Here is a 16,403-nt window from a genome sequence, read left to right on the forward strand (position 1 = left end):
GAGGTCCCTTCCAACCTAAACCATTCTGTGATTCCATGAAGTCAGACCCTGAATATTCCGTCAAGCACAGCCCTGGGCAGCCTGTGCCAGCCTCTCCCCACCCTCACTCTGCACAACTTCCTCATCAGCTCCGACCTAACTCTGCCCTGCACCACTTCCAAACCATTGCCCTCAGCCTGTCCTCACAGCCCCTTCTGAACAGGCTCTCCCCAGCCTCCCTGCAGCTCTCCTGCAGATACTGAAATGTAGCTCTGAGGTCTGCCTGGAGCCTTCTCTTCTCCAGCCTCAACAGCTCCAACTCTCCCAGGCTGGCCCCACAACAGAGCTGCTCCAGCCCTGTGGTCATTTTTGTGGTCTCCTCTGGACCCTTTCCATCAGCTCCATGTCCTTCCTATGCTGAGGCCCCACAGCTGGCCCCAGCCCTGCAGGTGAGGTCACAGTATCACACAGTAGCACAGCATCACAGTATTATTAAGGATTGGAAGAGACCTCACAGATCATCAAGTCCAGCCCTTTACCACAGAGCTCAAGGCCAGACCATGGCACCAAGTGCCACGTCCAGTCCTGCCTTGAACAGCTCCAGGGACGGCGACTCCACCACCTCCCCGGGCAGCCCATTCCAGTGTCCAATGACTCTCTCAGGGAAGAACTTTCTCCTCACCTCCAGCCTAAATTTCCCCAGAGCATAGCAGAGGACAGGATCCCCTATCTCCAGCTCTGCCCACGCTGCTTTGGATGCAGCCCAGGCTGCCCTTGGCCTTCTGTGCTGCCAGTGCCCAGTGCTGGCTGCTGCCCACCTTCTCCCCCATCAGCACTTCCAAGTCTGCTTATGCAGGGCTGCTCTGGATCTCTTCATCCCTCAGCCTGCATTGATAAGGTCCTCAATAACATTGCATTATGAGGTTTGCTATTCTTGGCCTCAGCTGTGAGCCAGGCAACCACCATCTCTCATGTGAAAACATTAAGGGCACAGCAGAGTTCATGCCAGGGGCAATCTCTGCACTGGGCACAAATCAATACCACACACTAACAGCACAGCCTGCTACTTGCCTTCACTTGCAAACAGCACATCCAGAGGCAGGGACTCTTCTCCTGGCTTCTTGTGCTCTTTTTCCAGTATCTTACTCACTGTTTTCCCCCCAGATGTTGTGATGGATTTATGAGCAGCCAAAATCCAGAGGTTGTCATCCTGTTAGGTGCCTGAATCACAGAATCAAGCAGGCTGGAAGAGAGCTCCAAGCTCAGCCAGCCCAACCTAGCACCCAGCCCTGCCCAACCAACCACACCATGGCACTAAGTGCCCCAGCCAGGCTTGGCTGCAACACCTCCAGCCACAGCCACTCCACCACCTCCCTGGGCAGCCCATTCCAATGCCAATCACTCTCTCTGCCAGGAACTTCCTTCTCACAGCCAGCCTAGACCTGCCCTGGCACAGCTTCACACTCTGTCCCCTTCTTCTCTTGCTGGCTGCCTGGCAGCAGAGCCCAACCCCACCTGGCTACAGCCTCCCTGCAGGCAGCTGCAGACAGCAATGAGCTCTGCCCTGAGCCTCCTCTGCTGCAGGCTGCACACCCCCAGCTCCCTCAGCCTCTCCTCACAGGGCTGTGCTCCAGGCCCCTCCCCAGCCTTGCTGCCCTTCTCTCAACACCTTCCAGCACCTCAACAGCTCTCTGCAATGGAGGAGCCCAGAACTGGACACAGCACTGCAGGGGTGGCCTGAGCAGTGCTGAGCACAGGGGCAGAATAATGTTGCAGCTGTTATTTAAAAATCAGGAGGAGTAACCACTCTGAGTCTGTGAGGTTGTGGTGACCTTACCCTGCAAGGAGACTTCCTGCTCCTGCAGTGGAGGTGCCTGGAGGGGAGGGATCAGAAGTGGGTAAGAGCTGAAGCTCTCTGGTGATGTTTAGCTGATAACATTCAGAGTTTAGAATAAGTTTCAGGTGTTTTGAGTTGGGAACACACCTGGGAAAGGTAGTTTGGGATGGGAAAAGGATGAGGATGATTTATAAGTTGCACCAAGGGAGGTTTACTTTGGCTATCAGGAAGAACTTCACTCAGAAGGTTTTCAGATGCTGGAACAGGCTGCCCAGGGATGTGATGGAGTCACTGTCCCTAGAGGTAAGAGTGGGGTAGACATAGTGCTTAGGGATATGGGTTAGTCAAGGACTTGTCAGTGTGGGGCTAATGGTTGGGCTCTATGACCTTAAAGGTCTTTCCAGTCTGGGCAATTCAATGATTCTGTGTAAGAAGCCTCTAATAGAGCTCTGCTGGCCAAGAATCCCCTGAAGGAGTCACTTTCTCTTGTGAGAACTTGCCCTGGGCTGTGATGTGGAAGCAGTTGGAGTTTGCTGTTCTCCTGGGCACGCTGCCTTGGCAGGAAGTGAGAACAGGCACTGCTGTCTGGGTGGGTCTGGGGCACCATGACCACAGCCCCCATGGAGCAGCTTCACTCAGGCAGCACATGGCCACCTCGATCCTGGCTGAAGGCTCTACCTCTCCTCTGAACGAAGCAGATCTGTGTCCTACACCTGGCCCAAAGCAGCTTTGTCCACCTGTGATTTAGGGCAAAGACAGAATTAAAAGGGTTTAACTGTGCTCAGTGTGAGTGGGCCCAGTGCTGTTGAACATCTTTGTCAGTGCCATGGGCAGAGCAATCAGTGCACCCTCAGCAAGTGTGCAGGTGACACCAAACCGTGTGGCACAGTCCACTTGCTAGAGGGCAGGGACCTGCACAGGCTGCAGAGCTGTGCCCAGGCCAACCTCAGGACATTCAACAGGGCCAAGTGTAAGATCCTGCACCTGGGTGGGTGCAGTCCCAAGCACAGCTCCAGGCTGGGTGGGGAATGGCTGAGAGCAGCCCTGAGGAACAGGCCCTGGGGGTCTGGGCTGATGCAAAGCTCCACAGGAGCCTGCAGGGTGAGTGCAGCCCAGACACAACCCTGTGCTGGGCTGCAGCAAGAGCAGTGTGGGCAGCAGGGCAAGGGAGGGGATTCTGCCCCTTGGCTCTGCTCTCCTCAGACCCCACCTGCAGTTCTGGGGGCAGTTCTGGAGCCCTCAGCACAAGCAGGACATGGAACTTCAGTCTTCATTCTGGAGAAGAGAAGGATTTGAGACCTTATAGTGGATTTCAAGTATCTGAAGGGGGCTGCAGGAGGGCTGGGGAGGGACTACTGACAAGGTCTGGGAATGGCAGGAGGGGGAGGAATGGGTTTGAAGTGGCAGAGGGGAGATTGAAAGTGGCTGTTAGGAAAGGGTTCTGTGCAGTGAGGGTGGTGAGACACTGGCACAGGTTGAGGGTGGTGAGACATGGGCACAGGTTGCCCAGGGAGGTTGTGGCTGCTCCCACCCTGGAGCTGTTCAAGGCCAGGTTGGATGAGGCCTTGAGCAACCTGTTCTAGTGGGAGGTGTCCCTGCCTATGGCATGGGGTTGGAACTGCCTGATCCTTGAGGTCCCTTCCAACCTAAACCATTCTATGATTCTATGCTCTGTTAATGCTGTGTTTGCAGGGTGGTTTAAAAAGAGGCACTGCCATGTAACAAATCAGCACTTGCCCGGAATAAAGAGGCATCTGCATCCATCCAGAGGTTGTTGCTGCTTTTGTCTGTTACTGCCAGTGTCAGGTGGTGACCCTAACACGATGCAACAAACACAGCACTCAAGGGGTGGCCTGAGCAGTGCTGAGCACAGGGGCACAAGAACCTCCCTTGTCCTGCTGCCCACACTGCTCCTCAGCCAGCCCAGGATGCCATTGGCTCTGCTGCCCACCTGGGCACTGCTGCCTCCTCTTCAGCTCCTCTCTCCCAGCACCCCCAGGGCCCTCTCTGCCTGCCTGCTCTCAGCCACTCTGGCCCCAGCCTGTAGTGCTGCCTGGGGTTGCTGTGGCCAAAGTGCAGAACCTGCACTTGGCCTTGTTAAAACTCATGGCATTGGACTGTGCCCATCTGTCCAGGTCCCTCTGCAGAGCCCTCCAAGACCAAAATAGTTCAGGAACCTTTCAAACCTTTCTCAATGAAGGCACAGCTAATAGCAGCCCGGTGTCAGCAGGTCAAAAGGCTGCTTTACTTAGCAAAGGCCAACCTCTGTGGTGTAGATGCTTTGGAGAGAACACTATGAGGAAGGGCACACAATGCTGCAGCATTTATTGTTCACCTACTCCACTGCCAGTGCAGAGAACACAGACCCCTTGCTTTCTGCTCAGCAAGTCAGAGAGGCAGAAGCAAGAGTTTGACAGATAGGTGCTGCTAACCTTCAGCCAGGGACCTCAGGCACACTTTAGCAATTGCATGAGGAAAGCACTGTCGTGCTTGCAACATTTCTTCTTTTGCACTTCTTACCAGCAAATTTACAGTATCACAGTCTCACAGTATCATCAGGGTTGGAAGTGACCTCACAGATCATCAAGTCCAACCCTTTACCACAGAGCTCAAGGCCAGACCATGGCACCAAGTGCCACGTCCAGTCCTGCCTTGAACAGCTCCAGGGACGGCGACTCCACCACCTCCCCGGGCAGCCCATTCCAGTGTCCAATGACTCTCTCAGGGAAGAACTTTCTCCTCACCTCCAGCCTAAATCTCCCCTGGCACAGCTTGAGGCTGTGTCCTCTTGTTCTGGTGCTGGCCACCTGAGAGAAGAGAGCAACCTCCTCCTGGCCACAACCTCCCCTCAGGTAGCTGCAGACAGCAATGAGGTCTCCCCTCAGCCTCCTCTTCTCCAGGCTAACCAATCCCAGCTCCCTCAGCCTCTCCTCGTAGGGCTGTGCTCAAGGCCTCTCCCCAGCCTCGTCGCCCTTCTCTGGACACGCTCAAGCATCTCAATGTCCCTCCTAAACTGGGGGGCCCAGAACTGAACACAGCACTCAAGGTGAGGTCTAAGCAGTGCAGAGTACAGGGGCAGAATGACCTCCCTGCTCCTGCTGGCCACACCATTCCTGATGCAAGATTCTAGACCATGAGGCCAGGACTTGGCGGCTGAGACCACAGGAGGCTGTTCCGCAGGCGCAAGGGCTGTGTGGCTGGGAGCAGGGCTCTGGCAGGACAAAACACCACAGCAGCTGCACAGCGCTGGCCTCAGCGTGGCCGAGGCAATGGGGCAGGCAGGTCCTTCTCCCTCTGTGTGGGAGTCTGGAGGCTGGCGAGAGGCCAGCTCGGGGCACTGACGAGTCGACAGCAGCTTCTGTGCATCAGTACAGCTTTGTTAGGGCAGTGCAGTGTCTTACCTAGTGCTCAGAGGAGGTGTATCCAGCCAGCCTGAGGCTGGCACGAGTGGACAGCACAGATTGGCCCAGAGCCACGTGCAGGGTGCAGATAGGTTACCCTGTGCCAAAACAACCTGTGGTTCCCACCCCAGGGGGCTGGCAGGCTCAGCCCCCTGGAGCTGTGTCCGCCCCAGGGGCCGGCAGGTCCAGCCCCCTGCAGGTGTGCGTGGGTTGCTCACTGTAGCTTCCAGCTCAAGGACATCTCTCATCCCAAGTTCTCATGTTTACAGCTCATGTCCCGCTGCGGGAGAATTCTCCCACACTCTGGGCTGATTTTGGGTGACTTGAGGTGCTGAGACTTTGTGCTGGTTTGAGGCAAGTTGGAATATATTAATGAGGGGAATTAGACTCTAGGCTGTGCAAAGGAAACAGTGCTGAGATCTGCTGCACTGAGAGGCTGGCTGAGACGTATGCAAACAAGGACACAAACATAGATAAGACAGTTCTGTCTGACTCTGCTGGAGTCTGTGTTTTCTCCCTGGCCTTCTGCCATTCTGCTTGGATCTGTGTAACCCAAGTAATCATCCTGCTTCTAACCCCCCCTCCCCCCCCTTAGCCAAACCTCCCAATTCACCTTCACTGCAAGGCAGAGTCTGGGATAAGGCAGAGGGGTGGGAAGAAGGTGGCAGGGTGGTTGGGAGCCCCTCTTGGGCACTCTGGTTTCTGGCAGGGCTGTTGTGTTTCTGCATTGCCTTTACCTTGTCTGCTGCTGTCTGGAGCTGTGAATATTGTAACTATCTGCTTGTGTCTTGTGCTGAGCTGTGAGCAGAAAGCTTCAGTGCTTAACTGCCAGCTCAGCTGAGTCTAGTCTGGGTGATTTCATAAGAGTGTGTATAGGTAACTCCTAAACCATCACTCCAGCCTTGGTGCCCTTCTCTAGACATGGTAAAGCACCTCCACACCTTTCTGACATTGAGGGGCCCAGGACTGGACACAGTGTGGGAATGGAAGAGGAAGAAATGCAAGAAAGAAGAACAATGAGCTGTGTGGAGCCTTGATTCTCAGAGTTCAGGATGCCTCTCATCAGCCCCACCTGCAGTCCTGGGGGCAGTTCTGGAGCCCCCAGCACAAGCAGCACATGGAAGTGTTGGAGCCAGTGCAGAGGAGGCCACCAAGATGCTGAGAGGGCTGCAGCAGCTCTGCTGTGAGGCCAGGCTGAGAGAGTTGGGGCTGTGCAGCCTGGAGAGGAGAAGGCTTGGACGAGACCTTGGAGTGGCCTTCAGGATCTGAAGGGGGATACAGGAGGGCTGGGGAGGGACTATTGACAGGGTCTGGTAATGACAGGAGGAGGAGGAATGGGTTTGAACTGGCAGAGGGGAGATAGGAACTGGACGTTAGGAAAGGATTGTTTGCAGTGAGGGTGGTGAGACACTGGCACAGGTTGCCGAGGGAGGTGGTGGAGCACAGAAGCACCCAATGGGATCTTTGATCTTCTGTGCTGCACAACCTCCCTGGAGGTGTTCAAGGCCAGGTTGGATGAGGCCTTGAGCAACCTGTTCTAGTGGGAGGTGTCCCTGCCTATGGCAGGGGGTTGGAACTGGCTGATCCTTGAGGTCCCTTCCAACCTAAGCCATTCTATGATTCTATCTGCTTGCTTTCTGGTGAAGGGGCTGGAGAGCATCTCTGATGAGGAGAAGGTGAATAAGCTGGCGTTGTTTAGCCTGAAGCAGAGGGTGCTCAGAGGAGACCTCATTGCTCTCTACAGCTACCTGGAAGGAGGTTACAGTGAGGCCAGTGGTGGCCTCTTCTCCCAAGTAACTAACAGCAAGATGAACAGAAATGGCCTTGAGATGTTCCAGGTCAGGTTTAGGTTGAAGTTTAGGGAAAAAAATATTTTATTATATATAAAGTTATTATTAGGGTGGTTTGAACTGGATGATCTTTTGAGGTCTCTTCCAACCCAAACCTTTCTTTAACTGCACAAATGTTGGATGGCAACACTCTGTGCTGGGTTAGGAACTGGCTGGAGGGCCAGACCCAGAGAGTGGTGGTGAATGGTGCCACATCCAGCTGGCAGCTGTCACTGGTGGTGTCCCTCAGGGATTAGTGCTGGGCCCCATCCTCTTTAACATCTTCATAGATGACCTGGATGAGGGCATGGAGTCAGTCATCAGCAAGTGTGCAGATGACACCAAGCTGGGGGCAGATGTGGCTGGGTTGGAGGGCAGAAGGGCTCTGCAGTGGGACCTTGACCGCCTGGACAGATGGGCAGAGTCCAAGGGGATGGCTTCAATAGCTCCAAGTGCAGGGTGCTGCACTTTGGCCACAACAACCCCATGCAGAGATACAGGCTGGGGTCGGAGTGGCTGGAGAGCAGCCAAACAGAGAGGGATCTGGGGGTGCTGATTGATACCCACCTGAACATGAGCCAGCAGTGTGCCCAGGTGGCCAAGAGAGCCAGTGGCATCCTGGCCTGCATCAGGAATGGTGTGGCCAGCAGGAGCAGGGAGGTCATTCTGCCCCTGTACTCTGCCCTGGTCAGACCACACCTTGAGTCCTGTGTTCAGTTCTGGGCCCCCCAGTTTAGGAGGGACATTGAGATGCTTGAGCGTGTCCAGAGAAGGGCGACGAGGCTGGGGAGAGGCCTTGAGCACAGCCCTATGAGGAGAGGCTGAGGGAGCTGGGATTGGTTAGCCTGGAGAAGAGGAGGCTCAGGGGAGACCTTATTGCTGTCTACAACTACCTGAGGGGAGGTTGTGGCCAGGAGGAGGTTGCTCTCTTCTCTCAGGTGGCCAGCACCAGAACGAGAGGACACAGCCTCAGGCTGTGCCAGGGGAGATTTAGGCTGGAGGTGAGGAGAAAGTTCTTCCCTGAGAGAGTCATTGGACACTGGAATGGGCTGCCCGGGGAGGTGGTGGAGTCGCCGTCCCTGGAGCTGTTCAAGGCAGGACTGGACATGGCACTTGGTGCCATGGTCTGGCCTTGAGCTCTGTGGTAAAGGGTTGGACTTGGTGATCTGTGAGGTCTCTTCCAATCCTAATAATACTGTGTGACACTGTGATACTGTGAAAGGATTGAATCCAGTCTTAACCCAGCTCCTCAATGGCCATTAAACCATGTCCTCAAGTGCCATGTCCACACAGTTCTTCAACACCTCCAGGGGTGATGACTCCACCACCTCCCTGGGCAGCCTGTACCAATTCATGACCACTCTTGCAGCAGAGAAAATCTTTTGTCATGTGCCCCTGGCACTATTTCAGGCTACTTCTTCTTGTCCTATCACCCATGGAGAGCAACAAGGTCTCCTCTTTAGCGTCCAAAAGAAACCAGCACGCCTTTACTCTTGGGTAAAGTGAGAGTGCTCACAAGAGTTAATATTTACTTAACACTTAAGGTTAATGAAAAGATTCTTTTAGAGATAAGAATTTAGAAGCCAAACGACATCCAAGCAAAGAGGCCTTAAATGATTAAACAGGTTTGCTGCAACTGATGTGCTAACGATCCTGCAATACACATACACGAACCTGCTATTGATGATTCGGAGTGGCTCTGCTGTCAGGATCCTAATAGGGAGCCTAACAAGAGGAGAAATATGCCCTGCCTCTTTTTAAATCCATAGCTCTGTCAGAAGGCAAATTGCTTTCTGATGCTGATGTGTGGCAGCTGCCAAAGCCATTGTGAGAAATCCTACTCTGATCCCGGTCTGCTTTGCTGGGTTGGAGTAGGCAATCATGAAGTAAAAGCTGTGTCTTGTCCTCAGTCACACTGTGCTTCCTTAATGTCCTGAGCACATATTTGGACTAACCTCTCTAGCAGAGCTCAGTTTTCTCTTCCACATCTTCTAGCACACAGCTCAAAGGTGTAAATAAGGCTCTCTTTAATCTTGGGCTGAAATGAAGAACAGGGCTGGAGAGCAGCCCTGAGGAACAGACCCTGGGGGTCTGGGGTGATGCAAAGCTCCACAGGAGCCTGCAGTGTGAGTGCAGCCCAGACACAACCCTGTGCTGGGCTGCAGCAAGAGCAGTGTGGGCACAGGGCAAGGGAGGGGATTGTGCCCCTTGGCTCTGCTCTCCTCACACCCCACCTGCAGTCCTGGGGGCAGTTCTGGAGCCTCCAGCACAAGCAGCACATGGAAGTGTTGGAGCCAGTGCAGAGGAGGCCACCAAGATGCTGAGAGGGCTGCAGCAGCTCTGCTCTGAGGCCAGGCTGAGAGAGTTGGGGCTGTGCAGCCTGGAGAAGAGAAGGCTTGGAGGAGACCTTGGAGTGGCCTTGCAGTGTCTGAAGGGGGATACAGGAGAGATGGGAAGGGACTATTGACAAAGGCTTGTAATGACAGGAGGAGGAGGAATGGGTTTGAACTGGCAGAGGGGAGATTGAAACTGGCTGTTAGGAAAGGGGTTTGCAGTGAGGGTGGTGAGACACTGGCACAGGTTGCACAGGGAGGTTGTGGAACACAGAACACCTCCCTGGACGTGTTCAAGGCCAGGTTGGATGAGGCCTTGAGCAACCTGTTCTAGTGGGAGGTGTCCCTGCCTATGGCAGGGAGTTGGAACTGCCTGATCCTTGAGGTCCCTTCCAACCTAAACCATTCTATGATTCTATAAGTTTCTCTCTGCTTTCTAGTGAAGGGGTTGGAGAACATCTCTGATAAGGAGTGGATGAGGGAGCTGGAGTTGTTTAGCCTGAAGAGAGGGCTGAGAGGAGACTTCACTGCTCTCTACAGCTACCTGGAAGGAGGTTACAGTGAGGCCAGTGGTGGCCTCTTCTCCCAAGCAGCTAACAGCAAGACGAACAGAAATGGCCTTGAGATGCTACAGGTCAGGTTTAGCTTGAAGGTTAGGGAAAAATTTATTCCTGATTGTGATGGGTTGGGAACTTATCCCCTAAATAAAACTGGAATCAGCAGACCAGCTTGGAAGTAAGCTAAAGCTGTATTATGCAGCAAGCTGAATTTACAAGCACACATATCAAATCTATTTATATGCATTCACAATTCCATATCATTATTTATAGTCCAGAAATAACACAGAAATCAAATTCTCTCCTCTTGCACAGAGAAAGTCCAGAAGGGGCCAACACCACCTTCTGCCCTCCTCCCAGACAAAAAGTTCTTGGGTGTTATCCATCAGTTCAGTCCAGGTTAGCACTGAGCCATGTGGAGAGGAGCAGTGGAGGAGGTGGAGGGTAGAAGTGGACAAAAAGTGAGAAGCTGTCTGTGTTGTCCCTCATTTCCATGGCACTGGCTGAAGGGCCACTCATGGCACGGGGCTGGGGAGTCATCGGGGCAGGTAAATCACCCATCAAGAACCCAGGCAGGAACTGAGCACCAGCTCCTGGTTTTGGGGACGTCGGAGAGCCAAGGGTCATCGGCTCAGCTCCTGTGGGAATAGGAACAGCATTTAAGAGCAGGGAAGTCAGCTGAGCATTTCCAGTTCTCAGACAGCAGCTCCAATACAGCAGCAGACAGGAATGTACAGTGAGTGCCTAAGTTCTTAGTCAAGCTTAAACAGCACCCAGATCTAAGCTCTGGCCTTGGCACGCAGCCAGCTGTGCTGGTTTGAGCCTAGCTGGGATGTTCTGAGGAGAGGAATCAGATGCTAGGCTGTGCCAAGGAAGCAATGCTGATGGCTGCTGCACTCACAGGCTTGTATAGAAACCAGAACACAAACCCAGGTAACAGAGCTGCTCTCTGGCTCTGGCTGCCTCACTTCTCTCTCTAACCTGCTGTGTCACTAATCCTTCTGCTTCCTAATCCCCCTGGCCAATTCTCCAAACTCACCTTGGACGTAAGGAAAAGCCTGGGATGAGGTAGAGGGGTGGAAAGGAGGTGGAAGGGTGAGTGAGAGCCCCTCCTTGATGTCCCAGCAGCTGCCCCCAGGCTCTACTGGCTGCCCTTCCTGGCCTGCTTGGCTGCCACGATGAGAGGAACCAGGCAGGAGATGGGTTGGGCTGCAGCCACAGATGAGTGCTGGCCAGGAGGAGGACAAGACATGCACCATTACTTCCCAACCTTGAACCACTCCTCAGGAAACCCAAATGCCCCTAGGAAATGCTGACCCCAGTGGTATCTAGGCCCAGCTGCTGTCTGCAGGCCACCGAGGTGCAGGTGTGCAGCAGCAAGACAGGAGCAGCAGACACAGGGCAGAGCCCAATGGACTCAGCCCTGGCTGGCAGCACGGCAGGGCTCTGAGCACCCTGCTCCAGTGGCAGATGAGCCTGCTCCCTGCAGGGACCTTGGGCTGGAGATGCTGCCAGGCTCCCTTCCCACTCAAACCCCTCTGTCACTTGGCTTCTGCCGCACTCGAGCAGCACCGAGACTGCCACCAGTGTCAGCAGGCTCTGAAGCTGCCTTCCAGTTGAGCCCAGGAGAAAACCCCTCCCTCCTGCAGCTCCTTCCCTGGCAGCCCTTTGCATGTCACCTCCAGAAGCTCCTTGGCAGACCACCTGCGCTGCACATCCACCTGCAGGCAGTGCTGCAGGCAGTTCAGCAGCTCTGCTGACAGCTGCCCTGGGTTCTGCAGCTCTGGGCTCCCGTTGCTGGCCATCAGCTTTCCCACCAAGAGAAGAAGCACACACAGCACTTGCTCTCTTCCTCTCATCCCCACCAATGCTCACACACAGCCCTCGCTGCTTTCTGAGGCCCAGTCCCCACTGGCAGTTCCTGCCCTGGCAGAGGCTCAGAGGTGATGTTGCCAGAGCAACAAAGAGCCCCCGGTGCAGCCACAGGCATCCAGGCATCAGCAGGACCTGCCCTTGACAAGCGACTGCTGTGGCTGACCCAGTCACTGGCAACTGCAGCAGCAGCAGCAGCAGGTTTGGCTGCCACAAAGCAAAGGTGCTGCAACCTCCTGCTCTGGTCTGGATACCAGATCTAGTCTCCAGGTCTGCTCAGAGCATCAGCAGTCCCATCCCTGTGCTGCAGAGCAAGCCCTGGGCACTGTGGAAAGCCTCCCTTGCCTGCAGCTAGGCTTGGAAGGCTTCACCTCCAAGTTCCCCAGCTGCAGGCACTTGGCCCTGGCAAGCTCTGGAGACACAGCCCAAGAGAGTTCAGCTCCACAGCACAAGTCTCCAGCTTGGCACATTCTGCCCTGCCTCTAGGCTGCCTCTGCTCTGCGGTGCCCTCCTCAGGGAGCCCAAGCTGCAGACTGCTGCTGCTGCTGTGCTCCAGTGCCCTTTGCAGAAGCAGGCCTGGCTGGCACTAGTGCCAGCTGCTGGGAGCAAGACCTCGGCTCGGGGCAGAGAGGAAAGGCAGTGGCATCTGCTCGTTGGCACTTACCCTGCTGAAGGGCTCATGGGTGTAAGGTGGTTCTCCTTCTGCCACCTCGATGGCAGTGATCCCCAGGGACCAGGTGTCCACCTCGGGACCATAGGGCTTGCCCTTAACCACCTCTGGGGCCATCCAGTGCAGGGTCCCCACACGCTCCCTCATCTTGCTCTTCTCGGAGGTGAGCTGAACACAGAGCCCAGAATCAGCTGGGGAGAAAACCCAAGCTCATGGCAGCAGCTGGGATGATGGAGCCAGGCAAAAGCAAGGCCCTCTGCACCCTGGCCCCGGAGCAGCAGCTTGGAGCTCTTTGCAGAGGAGCTAAGCACTGGCTGCCCAGTGCTGTAGCCAAGGAGCTGCTCCACTGGGCACTTTCCAAAGGCTTTGAGGGGCACACAGAGGCTTTCCCTCCCCTGAAGCCTTGGATTGTGCCTCCCTCCCTCTGGAAGGAGGAACTGGCCCAAAGCAAAGCCACTCTGGATGCCTTCTTCCTTTGCCCCCTTCTCTGCCGCCCGCAGCTGCCCTCTCAGCTCGCAGCAGGGCTCAGGCCACAGCCACAGGCAGCACTGCTGGGCAGCTGCCAGCCAGGCCAGAGCAGCCCCACAGCAGCCCTGCAGACGCTGCCCTGCCCAGCAGCACCTACCCAGTTTGCCAGCCCCGTCCGTGCCCAGCAGGATGGTGTAGCTCCTGATGTCTCGGTGCACGGTGTGGTTGGAGTGAAGGCACTGCCAGAGCAAAGAGAAACAGGAGGCTGGAAGGGCAGGAGCTGAGGCCATGGCTGCAGGAAGCAAATGGCTCCGAGGGGCTGCACCTCCAGAGGCCTTGTGAGCAGTGCCAGAAGCTTGTGCTGGCAAGAGGCAGGGCTTGCTGCTGCAGCACTGGCACAGCAGCTTGGGGAGAGAGATGTGCCCTGCTGCAGCCTGGCCGCTGATAGCACAGGCAGCTCGGCCTCTGCTGCCACACGGCTGCCACCTCCTGCCGTCTGACACAGCCTGCCCTGCTCAAGCAGGCAAGTGCCTGCCTTTGGCATGAAGGGGATGCCCTGGGGCGAGAGCTGCAGGGCACAGCGGCTGCGTGGGCTCCGTGCAGGCTGAGAGAGCCTGGTGCTGTGGGCAGGCTGGCAAGGGCGAAGCTGCCAGCAAAAAGGGAGAGCACAGCGAGAGGGGGCAAGAGTGGAGCAGCAGAGGGCGAGGGCTGCAGTGCTGCTGACAGGCAGGGCACCTCAGATGTCCTCTCCTCTGCGTCTGGGCAAGGCAAAGGAGAAGCAAAAGCCTCTCGAGAGGACGGCGCTCAGGCTTTGCCCACCTGCTGCCAGCCACCCTCCTGCGCACATCGCCGGCGGCTCCCGCACCTCCCACATCTCCATGACAACATCGGCCAAGGAGCCTCCTGCCAGGAGCTCCATCACGATCAGCAGCTCCTCGCCCAGCACGTAGCTGAGGAGAGCGCAATGGCAGAGGAGATCAGCGCCAGGGGGCTCCTCTGTGAGCTGGCTGCCAGCGTGGTGCCCGCCCCGGGCAGGATAAGGACACAGCTCCTCACCGCTCTAGACAGGTGACGATGTTGGGGCTCTTGTTCCCCGTGCGGAAGCTGACCTCGTTCAGGAGCACCGCCTCTGCCTCTCTCCTGACGTTGACATGCTTGATGGCCACCTGCCGTGGGGGGAGAGCACCAGGGTGAGCAGCTTGCTGCAGCAGCTCCGAAGGGGCAGGCGGTGAGTGCCGCTGCAGCGCCGCGGCCAAGCTGTGCCACACTCTCCTGCTGCTGCTGCTGCTGCTGCTGCTGCCGGGAGCTCAGGAGCTTGCAGCACTGCGCCCTGCTCCTCTGCTGCCTCGGCTGCAGGACACAAGGCCATCTACGTTTGGCCTTGGCAGCCTCTGCAAAAGCTCTTCCCGTGTGCAAGCACAGATCTCTGCCAGCACTGCCTGCACCTGCCTGCTCCTCAGATGGCCCTCGCTGCTCCCCTCAGCCTTAGGGCAGTCACCAAGGGCTGTGCTGCAGGTGGCTCCCTGCGAATGCCGCACTCAGCCCAAGCACAGGCAGCACCTGGGCTCCAGCTGGCTCCAGGGAGACCAGGACCTGTCCCCGGCACTCGCAGGCCCCTTCCCAGGCACTGCTCAGCGCCTGTGTGTGAAGGATGCTGGCAATGGCATGGCCCAGGAAGGCTTCAGCTCCTGCAGCACACAGGCACACAGCCCTGAGGGAGCTGGCCTGAGGAGCTGACGAGAGCAGAGGCTGGGCTTGGCCAGCTGACACTGCTCTGTGCTGCAGAGCAGCAGCCTCTGCAGCCAAGGTGCAGCAGGGAGCTGGCAGTCCCTGGCCATCAGCAGCCCAGGGCAAGCGCCGCAGAGCTGCAGGCTCTACTGGGCCTCCTGACACTCACCTCTTGAGCTGTGGAGGTCTCCAGGGCTCGGGAAACCGTTCCCGACGCCCTGCAGGCACAGCAGCGGCAGAGCAGCGAGCAGGGCTTTGCGCCGGGGCAGGGAGAGGCAGCCCAGCCGGGAGCTGTCTGCTGCCTGCGCTGCTCGCAGACCTCCTGAGTCCAGCCAGCAGCACGCAGGGCAGCAGCCCAGCAGCCCTCTGCCCTGCACAAAGGCATCTCCTGCACAGCTCTGGCTTCTCTGGCAGCCCCACCTGGGGAGCTGCTCTCTTAGGCACCTCTGCTTTTGCTTCCTTCTCGGCAGACCTTCCAAACCCTTTCCTCCCAAGAAAGCAGCCAAACAGGTGCCAAATCCTGCAGGGACACCGCAGCTTTTGGGTCCTGCTGCCTGCTGCAGACCAGGCACTGCCAGCATCAAGGTGTCCTTGGTGAAGCCCTCTGAGCACAGTCAGAACATTCCCAGCACGACTGAGACAGGGCAGAGCCCAGCCCCAGGCTCTGAAGGTGTTTGCAGCTTGCCCAGCTGCAGCCTTCACACCGCAGCACCAAAGCCCTGCCCCTCAGCTCTGCCTGAGGAGCTGTGGTGGGACTCACCCTTGGCCAAGCTTCTCCGCTTCGAAGTATCTCCCCTCAGGGTGTCCCCTGCTCACCAGGCCCCCTGCAAGGAACAACACCAAAGCCCCTTGCTGAGAGCTGCAGCAGAGGAGCTCCCAGCCTCCTGCTCAGCCACAGCCAGCCTCTGCTTTGGCCCTCGGCGTGGCAGGGAGCTCAGGCACACCCAGCCCAGCCACAGCTGCGCTCAGAGGCAGGAGCAGCGCCCGCAGTGCTCTCTGCCTTCCTGCAAGCACATCCCAGCTTGGGCAGGGAGCTGTGAGGGACTCCTGCCACGCAGAGCAGGAGGCAGGTTTGGCAGTGGCACCCTGAGCCAGGCCCTCGGCGCACTGCTTGCCCAGAGCTGGACTCCAGGACACTCACTCAGCTTCTCCATGATGTCCAGGCTGGAGCTGCTCTGCTGCCCAGATGGCTGGCAGCAGAGTGACCAGAAGGCAATCTGGGACAAGAAAAGGTCTGCCTCAGAAAGGTGGCTGGGAGAGCTGCTCCAGAGCTGAGCTTCCAATGGCAGACCCTTGGGAAGATGCTGACTGCCTTATCTTCACAATTCACAGCTCTGGAGGCTTCTTCCACCCAGCTTCAGGCATGGAAAGGTGCAGGTTGTGCTCTGAGCTGCTCATGGAGCCCTCAGAGTCTTCACCCAAGAGCACAGACAGGCTGCCCTGAGCTGCGCCAGCCACAGACCTGGCACTTACCAACTGGCTGCTCATGGCTTCTGGCAGCAGAAGCATGTGGATAAGGCTCTGAGCAGCCTGCTCTAGGGCAGGATGTCCCTGCTGAGTGCAGGGGGGTTGGAGCGGATGAGCTTTGGAGGTCACTTCCAACCCAAACCATTCCAGGAGTCTGTGACCTTTCTCAGGCTGCCAGGGGCTGGGTGTGATCAGTGAAGTGCTAAAGGTGACACTGGCACTGCAGTGACACACGAGGGTCTTAATAAAGCCTCTCAGCCTT

Source organism: Pogoniulus pusillus, chromosome 24 (genome assembly GCF_015220805.1).
Source record: "Pogoniulus pusillus isolate bPogPus1 chromosome 24, bPogPus1.pri, whole genome shotgun sequence".
NCBI classification, from domain to species: domain Eukaryota; kingdom Metazoa; phylum Chordata; class Aves; order Piciformes; family Lybiidae; genus Pogoniulus; species Pogoniulus pusillus.